General features: G+C 44.7%; 1 non-coding gene across 1 annotated transcript; it reads left to right on the top strand.

Annotated features, from left to right (window-relative positions):
* Positions 1–6,963: 6,963 nt before the first annotated feature.
* Positions 6,964–7,148, top strand: LOC135245406 (U2 spliceosomal RNA). Its single transcript, XR_010327226.1, has one exon. It is a non-coding gene; the product is annotated as a U2 spliceosomal RNA (small nuclear RNA).
* Positions 7,149–11,022: the final 3,874 nt, after the last annotated feature.

Genomic DNA, 11,022 nt, shown 5'->3' with positions numbered 1-11,022 from the left:
TTTTCTCAGTAAGTTAAATTAATTATATTTTCTTATTGTATTTTCTTATATGAGCTTTCGTGCAGGTTACCCGCGCTAACTATTGGTTGATTCAGTTCTCCAACAGCAATCCTTCTCTCATGTTATCACGACAAAGCTAGATAACATGGCTTAAAATGATTCATGTTCGAAGTGTTTTATCTGCTTTTTTACTGTCTGGTTAGCTTGCTACGAGGACGCGTGACAAGATGACACTCGCTTGCAATCACGCCTTGGCTATTTACAAAACATCATATAGTAGCTAATATCATTATCTCAGATAAAAAAAACAAAAAAAAAAAACAAATGTGTGACACATTCAACCACCATTTTATTTTGGCTGGTTATTTATTTGAGAATACAGCGATGTCCTCTGGAAATGTAGATCCTACGCTGCTTATGTGCTCACTTCCAGTTCATAAAGGCTTGCTAGCTTGCTAAAGTGAACCAAATATGTTAGCTAGCTCGCTCGTTTGATAATGAGGATTGATAAACATAGTGGTCGTATAAACGCATTTAATTAAAAACTTTCACTAAATCTACATACCTTTATTGCCGCAACCGAATCTGTGCAGACAAGTCTTGCAGTGGAGAATATTGGATGAGGCACGAGTAACAAACGTCTTATTAGAGAAGCAGCGCGTCAGCTGCTGCAGTTCACACTTGTATTAGAGCTCCCTCTACTGGATAATTGTAGTAAATAGCAATTACAATGTTCATGCAGACAAGTACAGATAAATAATCATCGTTTTTTTTTTTTGTTTATTATATAATATATATTAATATATTATAGATATATCGGTCAGGCTCTAGTACATAATCTGCAGAAATGGGTGCTTTTACTGAAGTTTTCACTAAAGCCACTCTGTGATCCCATATTATCTCCAGCTATGGCACACAATGTACCTCGGTACACATGTCCATCAGGTTAGACTATACCATTTAAATCAAAGTAGCGGATTTACCTCTTCAAAAGCATCCTGGTACAGTACCAGACCAAGAGATTCCTCCTACTTCTTAAACAATACATTTGCTGCCACATCGCTATCATCCCAGATGTCTCCCAAGACATCTCTTGATCTAGACAAAGACTGTATCTCTTGTTTGTAGCTATGTGTTTGCTGCTTGACCGACTGACACCGAAAGAGTGATCGAAGTGTACATTTAACGGAATGTATTGAGCAAAACATTCCTTCCCTGAATCATTCTTTCCAAGATAAGGTGGGACTGGCTCAATGTATCTAAACTGATTTTTAAAAACCGTTTTTTGTCTTTGATCAGTTTTCAAGGTACCAGTGTTGCATGCCCGAAACAAATCCTCGGATTTAAGAACCTCTATGACATTCTCTCTCTCACGGTCAGAGATATCTAATGATACCAGCTTTTCGTCCAACTTATGAAGTAAATGAGACTGACTGATATCATGCATTGCTTGAAAATCCTCAATAATAGACTGTATGACTGATTGTTACGACCCCATGGGTCTAGGGGTGCATGGGGTATGTAACTGGATGTTAATGGCCGGGAGATGTTAATGCTGTAGATATGGTAACAACAAAAACACAGACAAAGCAGCAACTCGGTGCACGGGTGTTTTATAGTGATAACAAACAAAAAGGTGCAACAACTACTACCAGACATACAACAACCCAGCCACACACTATCAGGGTCAACGGACGCTGGATGTTGCCAAAAGAACAGAAAAACAAGCTAGCTAAACCAGAGAGTAAACTAATCTAGTGTATCAAGTACACAAACAAAAGGCCTATCTACTCTAACTAGCAGACTGAAAACACAATTGGTTGGCAATCACCCCTAAGGACTAGTGAATCTATACATAACATAGCCTACGGGCATATGTACAGGAGCCCCCAGTCTTACCTGTCCCAAGCCTTGGAAGTGTACATAAAACAAGACAAGTTCAAATGAGTGGTTAACATAGTCAAAGACACAACACAAAGCAAACAGTCAGACATCCATTGTTACAAACAGGTGGGGTTTTTATAGTAGATGTGGCGAGTTCTGATTGGCTGTCCAGAATTGACACGGAGGGTGGGGATTGGTGAAGGTGGGACTTGGTGGATGGTGACTGACAGGTGAAGGCAGGGAAGTCCACACAAAGGAAACACATGGCACGTAACAGTTGCTATCTCAATGTGACTTTCTGTGTGCGCTGAAGCAATATATTGTAGGTCTACTGTAATCAGTTTTGAAATCCCACTTTTTTGCTAAGGTCTTATGTACAGTAGGTATTATTCAGTGTTAGGAATGGGTGTTTTTTGTAATTACGATGAATAAGAGACGTGCTGTCTTTGGATTTCGAATCCCCAGTCGAACAGTCACAGCTAGCTATGACCTGCTTGCCAGTGTAGCCTTCTGGTCACCGGAAAAAACTTGTTTGAACAACAATATTTTTTTACATGTATTTTTATAAAACAGAAAACCCGACCCTAAAATTTGCACGGGTGATAATGCGTTTCCCTCCAACGACAGTGATCACATGCGGAGGGAAGCGGCTAATTTAAAAAATCATATTACAGTTATATTCTGGCAAATTGGCGATTTATATGTTGTTAGCCTATTTGATTATTAGAATTTATGACATTATGCATGAAGAATAAACTGTCAAATTTGTTTTTGAAAGATTGCCAAAACAGGTCTGACCTCCCTACTATCTGTTTATTGTTAGCTTTTCATGACTCATTCTCTTCATACAGACATACTGTTTATTCTAAATACATTTATATTGCAACAATGTGTTGACTAGAATGCCGAGCCATAACTAAAACAACTTACTCTGACAGTCTATCTCGCAAATATTTAATTAGGACAATGGGCTGGCAACCTTTGTCAGCTCGTGTCTAATAAGCGCCATCTAGCGAACAATGCGAACATTTCCTGTTTGAAGGCTAATGTGTCATATGACCCAGGCCGCGCAGAAAGTTATTTCAATGCCAGGAAATGGTCCGGCGCTCCTGGTGTTAAGAGAGCTTGTTGATGACTTGTTGCCGCGTTTGTGACTGGTTTGTGACTTGTCAGTTACATGTGTTATAGAGTATGGACTGCCTCCTAGCTTACTTAGCTAGGTAGCCTCCTAGCTTACATAGCTGTTCTGCGAGTGCTTGTGTAATTAAGCAGCGATAGGGGCCTTTAGCATGTAGGTAGCTACCGTGGTAGGGGACAGGGGGCTTTTTTGGGTGGAGCTGAGGTGACGGCCAGAGGCCCCGGGGGAAGCGTTGAGGGGGCCTCGGACTAATGGCGAGCGGGGACTGGGTCCGGCCGGACCCCACGATCGGATTCCCGGCCCCCTGGGTGGTGGCGGCCAGCTGTGGCCAATTTTCAGGCCATCGCTTCTCGGCCTTTTGGCTAAGATCAAGACGAGAGAAAAGAAGGCGCTGTCTACCTACGAGGGAGGAGTGACGGCCCACCGGGTGCGGCTGAGGAACACCGTGAGCTTCGTTGCTGATGATGGATCGGAAAGAAGAAAAGATTTTGGATTGGATTTTCTTGTTCGGGACATTTTGAAGGACCTGCTGAAAGTTGAGGCAAGTGCTGTTTTTTGTCTACAAGATTTCTCAAGCAGAGGTTTTTTTGACGTAACTTTTTATTCGGAAGCCGGAGTTCATGTGGAGCTGCTTTACTCTAAAGCGCTGAGGCCCCTTACCATTCATTTGTACAATCCTTTTGTAAGAGAGGAGGACATTTTAAGTTTTTTGTTTAAATACTGTGCGGATGTAAGGGAGGGAGTCAAGCTTAAAGACCGGTAGTGGTTTTGGAACATTAAAAAGCGGATATATGGTCAGTTTCAAGGAAGATCCACGGAGTGTAGGGGGATACACACACCCCCCTGGGGCTTTTGCCATTGGGCCCGATCAACGGTATCTGTTGTATCCTGGGCAGCCAGTTTACTGCCGGAAATGTGGTTCCTTCGGTCATCTGAAGGAAGCCTGCACCACGGTACGGTGCAGGCACTGCATGTCGGGGGAACATCAAATGAAAGACTGCGCCGCCCCGAAATCCTGCACGCTGTGAGGGAGCTCAGAGAACCTGTTTCAAGGGTGCCCTGATAGGAAGGCCTCGTATGCTGCCATGTCTCAGCCTGGAGGCAGTGATCGGGCAGGTGTGCTGAGGAATGCGGGGGAGGGGACCCCCGCAGTAACGAGGCAGGCCTTTGGTCCTGTTGTGCCGTTGGCTCCGGCTCCAGATCCAGCTCTGTTGCAGGCTTTGATTCCACCTCCAGCTCCAAGCCCAGCATTGCCTGTTTTGTGTCCAGCTATGTCTTCTGCGGACTTGCAGCTACCTTTTGCATGGTAGGACAGTCCCGCTCAACAATGGGGTAGAGGTGAGCTGGGATGTGTATGAGGGGGTGAAGGAGCGAGTCTGGGGGCTCTTGGAGAACAGGGCAAGGTCGCTAGCTTTCCGCGCTCGACTGAGGGATCTGGAGGATGGTGAAAAACCCTCCCCCTATTTCTTTCCTGCGTGTAAAGCACAGCGTGGGGTCGCAGCAATAACGGGGCTGAAGGGCACAAACGGTGTGGTGACAGAGGTACCGGGCATGCTTAGCATAGCAGAGGGCTTTCTATGCAGGCGCGAGTGCGTCCCAGGGGTACAGGAGGTCTTGCTGGACGGCATTTCTGCAGGACTGGGAGACGACGAAGTGCAGGCTTTGGACGCAGATCTGTCCCTGGACAAGGTAACCGCAGCGTTGTACTCCATGAAGGACGGGCGGGCCCCGGGGCACGATGGACTCCCCGAAGAGTTCTATAGCGCCTTCTGGGACCTGATAGGCCCAGACCTCGTGGGAGTCTACAAGCCCTCTTGGAGGAGGCGGTCTTGTCAGACTCCATGAGGAAAGGGATTGTGGCCTTATTATTTAAGGGAGGGGACAGGGAAGACCTAAAGAACAGGCGCCCTCTCACTCTGCTGACGGCGGATTACAAGGTGTTGGCTAAAGCAGCCACCCTTCGCCTGAAGCGGGTGATGCGTGGCTTGGTGAGCCCTGACCAAACCTGTGGGGTACCGGATGGTCCTGCAGCTGGAACTTGGTCCTGCTGTGGGACATCATTGACTGGGTGGGCGAGCGGAACCTGCCTTTAGCTCTGGTCAGCATCGACCAAGAGAAGGCGTTTGACCGCGTTCAGCATGACTTTGTTCCGGGTTCTGGAACGGTTTGGTTTTGGTCCCCGCTTTATGAGCTGGGTACACACACTGTATCGGGGGGTTTACAGCTGCGTGCGAATTAATGGGTTCCTGAGCAGGGCAGTGGAGCAGGCAGGTGGGGTGAGGCAGGGGTGCCCGCTCTCGCCATTGCTATATGTCCTGTTTATGGAGCCCTTCCCCGAGCTTGTGCGTCGGGACCCTGGCATTGATGGGGTGCGTATGCCAGGAGCAGCAGGGGCAATGCTGAAAATACATACACTACGGTCTTCGTGTCAACCTCTCGGTCACTGGCCAGGGTACGGGTCCTCGTGGAGAGGTTTGCTGCAGGGACTGGCTCAAAAGATAAACATGAGCAAGTCATCAACCCTGTTCTGTGGGCGGTGGATAGAGGATGTGGGGGACTGCGGGGGCTTTGAGAGATGCGAGGGGGGTTTAAAGGTCCTAGGTGTCTGGTTCTTTCCCCAAGGGTGTGCAGAGCAGAACTGGGAGGCGTGGCTATCGCTGGTCAAATCGCGATTAGGAGTGTGGTCACACGGGCGACTGTCTTTGTCCAGTAAAATCATTGTGGTGAAGACAGTCTTGCTCCCACTTCTATTGCACTTGGGGTATGTGTTTCCTGTTCCGGCACGCACCAAGGTGGCTTTGACCAGGGCGATATTCCAGTTTTTATGGGGTTCCAGGTATGAGTACGTACGCCGGGATATAATGTACTTGCCTCTAGCTAAAGGAGGTTGGGGCGTGATAAGGGTCCCCCTGAAGTTGGATGTGCTGTATGCGTCCTTTTCATGCAGGATTCTGCTGGACCAGGTCCCACATAAATGTTTCTTTTCCGCACGGCTTGTCAAGTGCACTGCGCCAGCTGGTGCATTTTGACACGTGGCACCACGAGCAGACACTTTGTCCCCCGCTTACCAGGCTGTGGTGCACTTCCTCAGGCAGTGCCCTGGCTTGGTGATGAGGAAAAGCCTGCTGCAGCACAGAGAGTGGTATGCTTCTCTGGCAGGCAGGCAGGTAACATCTCCCCAGGGTGTCCCCATTGGAATAGATTGGAGAGGGGTGAGTGGAGGGAGGGCACCAGGAGTGGTGCCATGGGGTGTTTGCCGGTCCGGGAGGTTTTGTATCGGCCTGGGTGCACAGCAAGCCCTATATGTCCAAGGGGGTGTGGGGCCGTAGAGACGGTCGCGCACGCCTTTTGGGAGTGTCCCTTTTCTGAGGATTATTGTGGCCTGATACAAGGCCTCCTGATGAGGATACTGCCTCGACTCTCATTGACCAGGGGTGGAGTGATGTTCAAGCAGGAAACAGTGGTGTTGGGGTCACTGTCTCAGGGGGTGCTCTGGGACTTACTTGGCTACGCCAAGTGGGTACTGTGGGAGGACAAGAGGGCGGTAGTGGGGTGGAGGGCGCAGGGGTTGAGTCCCAGCCAGCTCTATCACAGGTTTCAGGGGAGGGTGGCACAGTGGGTGAGGGTCGATGGGGTTGTGCGGGGATGGGACTGGGTTTGGCATCATTGGGGGGGGGGGTGGCTTGGAAAAGGTACTTCGAGTTTGAATGGCTTGATTCTCCATTGTGTTACGGTTTAAAGAGATTTTGATTTTTTTACATGGTATATTACTTTAATTTCTTTATTATAGGAGGGTAGTGAATTGCATGCAATAATGTGGTGTTAAAGGTCTGTGTGAAAATGAATATGTAAAGTTTGGGTATTTGTAATTTGATTTATACTGTAAATAGCTTTGTTGTACATAATGATGTAAATACCAATGTCTGTAACTGTGGTGAGGGTTTTCATTATAAAAAATAAAAGAATTAAAAGATCTGTTCTTATCAGTTTAATATCTGATACGTCCCCTATCTAGGGACTACGTATTAAACTGATTTTTGGGACTGGGAGTCAGAGAAGAAACTTGCTCCGTCCGCTCCACGCATCGACCTGGTATTGCAGTACGTCCAGGAACGGTGTGCCTCTATTTTTGGGTGCAAAGGAAGGGCGAAATATCTTGCTGCTGCTGGTCTTGATGGGTAGGCAAGCAACGGAGTCCTTGTGGGTTTTTTTTTTGTTTTATTGTCTTTTTTTCCCTTTTTTTCTTTCTTAGTTAGCTAGCTAGCTAGCTGGGTAAGTGAAGTTGGTTAAGTAAGTCAGCTAACAAGCCGGTTTGCAGCGGTCCGTGGCTCGCTTGCGCCCTCTGCCAGTCGGGCGGTTATTGTGTCTCCTCTCCCTCTTCCGCGGATAACGTGCGGGGGCGCCGACGGACAACGCCGGGCCTGCAGCTCCGTGTCGGGAGGACCTACGGCGGCCACGTGTGCTCAGGTTTCTCTTCATTGTTCACGATGCGAGATCCATGTGAGAAATGCCAAGTCTGCGAAAGCGGGATAGAATGTCAAAGTGTCACCTAATTCACTTCTTTTGAGGTGAACATTTCGTTTAATTTTGGAAAACGGTCCGTCCGGAAGCTGACACTGATGAAGAGCGGTGTCATTTCGAACAGCGAACTGATCCAGCTGAGGATCAACTTCATGTGTAAGTATATTTCTTATGATCATATTGGTAGATATGTGTACTGTATTGCAACGTATCTGTGTGTTTGTAGGAATATCCAGCAATATGCACGTTTGTAAATTCCCACACTACGAACGATTCGAACTATTGCACCTCAAAATTATAGGCTAGGCTCTCTGCGTCTGGTTGTGTTAGAAGTATCAGGTAGACTGTATGTTTTTCGATCATATTGGTAATAAATAGCCCGTGGCGTGGCTAAGATTCTAAAACTGATGTCCTCGCACAATCGATATTAGCATACTGTAAGTAAATTCGGGAAATAGCAATATAATAACCACTTAGCTAAACAGACCTAGCCTACTTCAAATTTCGGCATTGTTATTGATGATTTGCGTGTAGTTGAGCTGGAATAGCAATGTTTATTTAATTTAGCTAATGTTGTTTCGTTGATAGCTTGCATTTGTAAATATGTGCTGTATTGCATTCTCTGTGTGCTTGTAGGAATATTCACTAATATGCGCACTTGTAAATTCCCACACTACGAACGATTCTAACCATTGCTTCTCAAAATTATAGGCTACCTCTCTGCGTCTGGTTGTGTTTGTTTGGTTCTTTGTTTGTATATGATATAACCATGTCACATTTCCTAAGTTTTGTTTTCATTAGTTAGTGGTTTGCCCCTTTTTTGTAAAGCACATTTAATTTTCACCTGTTGAAGGAAATGTGCTATATAAATAAAGTTTGATTTGATGTCACATTTCCTAACAATTTAGTTTTTATCATATTTACAGAGATGCTGATCAGGAAACACGGCCTAGTTCACCACTAGCTAAGAGGCCACGCAAGCATTGCAAGAGTACACCAGTCTCATCTCATCTTCCATGCGTATAGTTTGCTTCAATAAATGTTCTGAAAATCAAAAGATGTCTTTGTTTCTGTCTTCTAAATGGCTCACTGAGTCTTTGTCTTAGTGGTGGGGAGGCATGCGGCCAGGTGTGAATAGCCTACTTAGCTGGCAGGTCGTCCTACCCATTGCATATTCATTACAGAAAGGCCATTTGCCCTGCCATTCTCACCTGGTGTTGATAAATAGTAGTCACAACACTAACTTTTAGCAATGTATTTTATATTTCTCATTGGATTTGCTAAAATATTTTGTCATCTTTTGATACCCAAGACCTTGATGAACACATTTCAGTGACCAAAAGTCTTAGTCACAATTGTTCAGTGTGCTTTATTACAACATTCCTGTGCATGTTCAAAACTACTGTTTACAGTTTGTGTGTTTTTAGAGCAGTCCATACATGATTATGACCTACTTACTGCTGCCATATTATTGTAGCTGAGTCTGTGCTGAAAACAAAGATATGAAACACTTTGGAATCACTGTATATAAAGTTGATGTAATTTACACAAATGTCAGAGCATCGCACAATCACCAGTGTGCCTCATTTTACCCTTAGACCCCAGAGGGTTAAAAGATTTCTGAACGACGCAATTATTAGGATAAGCCCTTTGTGTCTAGAACCCCTGATCACGATTCTCATCATTGGACTTTGCTTCCTAAAACTCAGCGAAAGAAAAGACTTGCAAGTACCCGCTACGAAGTGTACCGGAGACTGCGTATACCAAGCGCGACTTATTCAATTGGAAGAGGAAACAACCGTGTCTTTCCCCATCCGCGTTTGTCAACGACACAATCATACCTGGACAAGCCAGAGACGGTGGCCACAGGATCAGACCTGAAAGTCGCCGTTATTTCCGTTGAGCTGCCTCATCCATTTAATCCGTTCCCTGGATCGAAGGCCTGCCATCCGACAACGGAAACACACAACAAAAGGGACAGACTGACTGAATACTGGCGGGTATTCGAATCAAAGTAAGGCTGCACATCTAGGCATTAATTAGTTAGAATAATAAGTTTAATGCTCTGTATACACTGTTTTGTGTTTTCATTTATTTGCGAATGCTATCTGTATTGTTTTCTTTGAATAACCTAACTGAAATCGAGGTTATTTGGCTGTGTAATATTTACCGTATTTAACTCTTTCTACACAAACTCAGTCTACAACTCTTCCATTTACGAACACCTTTTTCCATCTAGCCCAGTGGGAATGCGGCTTGGTCATTAGAACAATTACCACATTCCAGTCAACACTGCGTCATCAGTTATCCAAGTACCGAGTCGTGGACACGCTTATCAAAGCGTAAGTACTCGACTCTCCAGTAGAACTAGGTTAATTCAATTGGGTAGGACCGTAAAGGTCCCAGTACATTGCCTACGTGTCCTTGCAATAAGAGACGTAGCTGATGAAATAGCTATATTCCCCACGACATTCCCTCACTCTCTTTGTCTTCGACTCACGTGCCCCACACATGTACACTGCGCCTGAAATACATTATAGCTCCCTTTCCATCTTTATTTTCATTTGTTTCACTTCTTTCATTCATCCGGTTGTATTAGTAATTCCCTATAGATATCTGTGTTAATAAAATCTCTTTGTTGAAAACAATTCCGTTTCACTGTTTTTCAAATGTTGAATTAAGCCAACTGACTATTAAAAGAACTTTGGGTAATATTAACTGGGTAGCCTACAATAGTGCGGTTTAATTCTCATGTTACATCTAAATTAAAACCAGTATTTTGTTATCACTAACCACGTTATATTACACTGGTAATATGAATAATAAATGAGACTGATTTTTAACGTTATCACCAATTAACCCAACAACTGGGAGGAGGGTGAAAGGCCATATTGATCACTGTTCTGCACAGGCAGAGTGAAAAGACAGAACTTCTTGTGCATCGACAAAGACTCTCTTTACTACCCGCCAGAGAAATCCCGGTGTTTGGAGGAGATCAAAATAATCCCCAAATCTAATGCTTACATCTTCATAGTTCATAAATTATTAATAATTTTCATTTACAATAACAAAACAAAATTCATAAACGGCTCCTACATTCCGGCCCCTAATTGTCCATTATTAAAGACTTTATGATGTTTATTGCCGGGGTGGCTATGCGTCCATTATTAAAAAATGGGGCAATTATTTTATATGCAAGTATATCTAAAAGGAGCCTGGAAATTAGCATTTCTTTTATAGACTCTTGAAAAAATCAAAATATCCCAGCAAAAAAAAAAAAAGAATAATCCATAAAAGGGTATGATCCAATGTCCGAAAAAGAAATACTCCGAAAAAGATAATCCAACGTGAGGGAAAAAAAGTATTCCGAAAAAGAGAGAGCACTGCTCTCAAATAATATTTCAGCCCATAGGTCAAAGTCCATGAAAAGTCAAAGGTCAAAAGTAGGGGTTATTCTATGTCATTAGTCACTTTGAAGC

This window comes from Anguilla rostrata, chromosome 18 (assembly GCF_018555375.3).
Source record: "Anguilla rostrata isolate EN2019 chromosome 18, ASM1855537v3, whole genome shotgun sequence".
Classification (NCBI taxonomy): Eukaryota; Metazoa; Chordata; class Actinopteri; order Anguilliformes; family Anguillidae; genus Anguilla; species Anguilla rostrata.
This window is presented reverse-complemented; position numbering and strand designations above follow the sequence as displayed.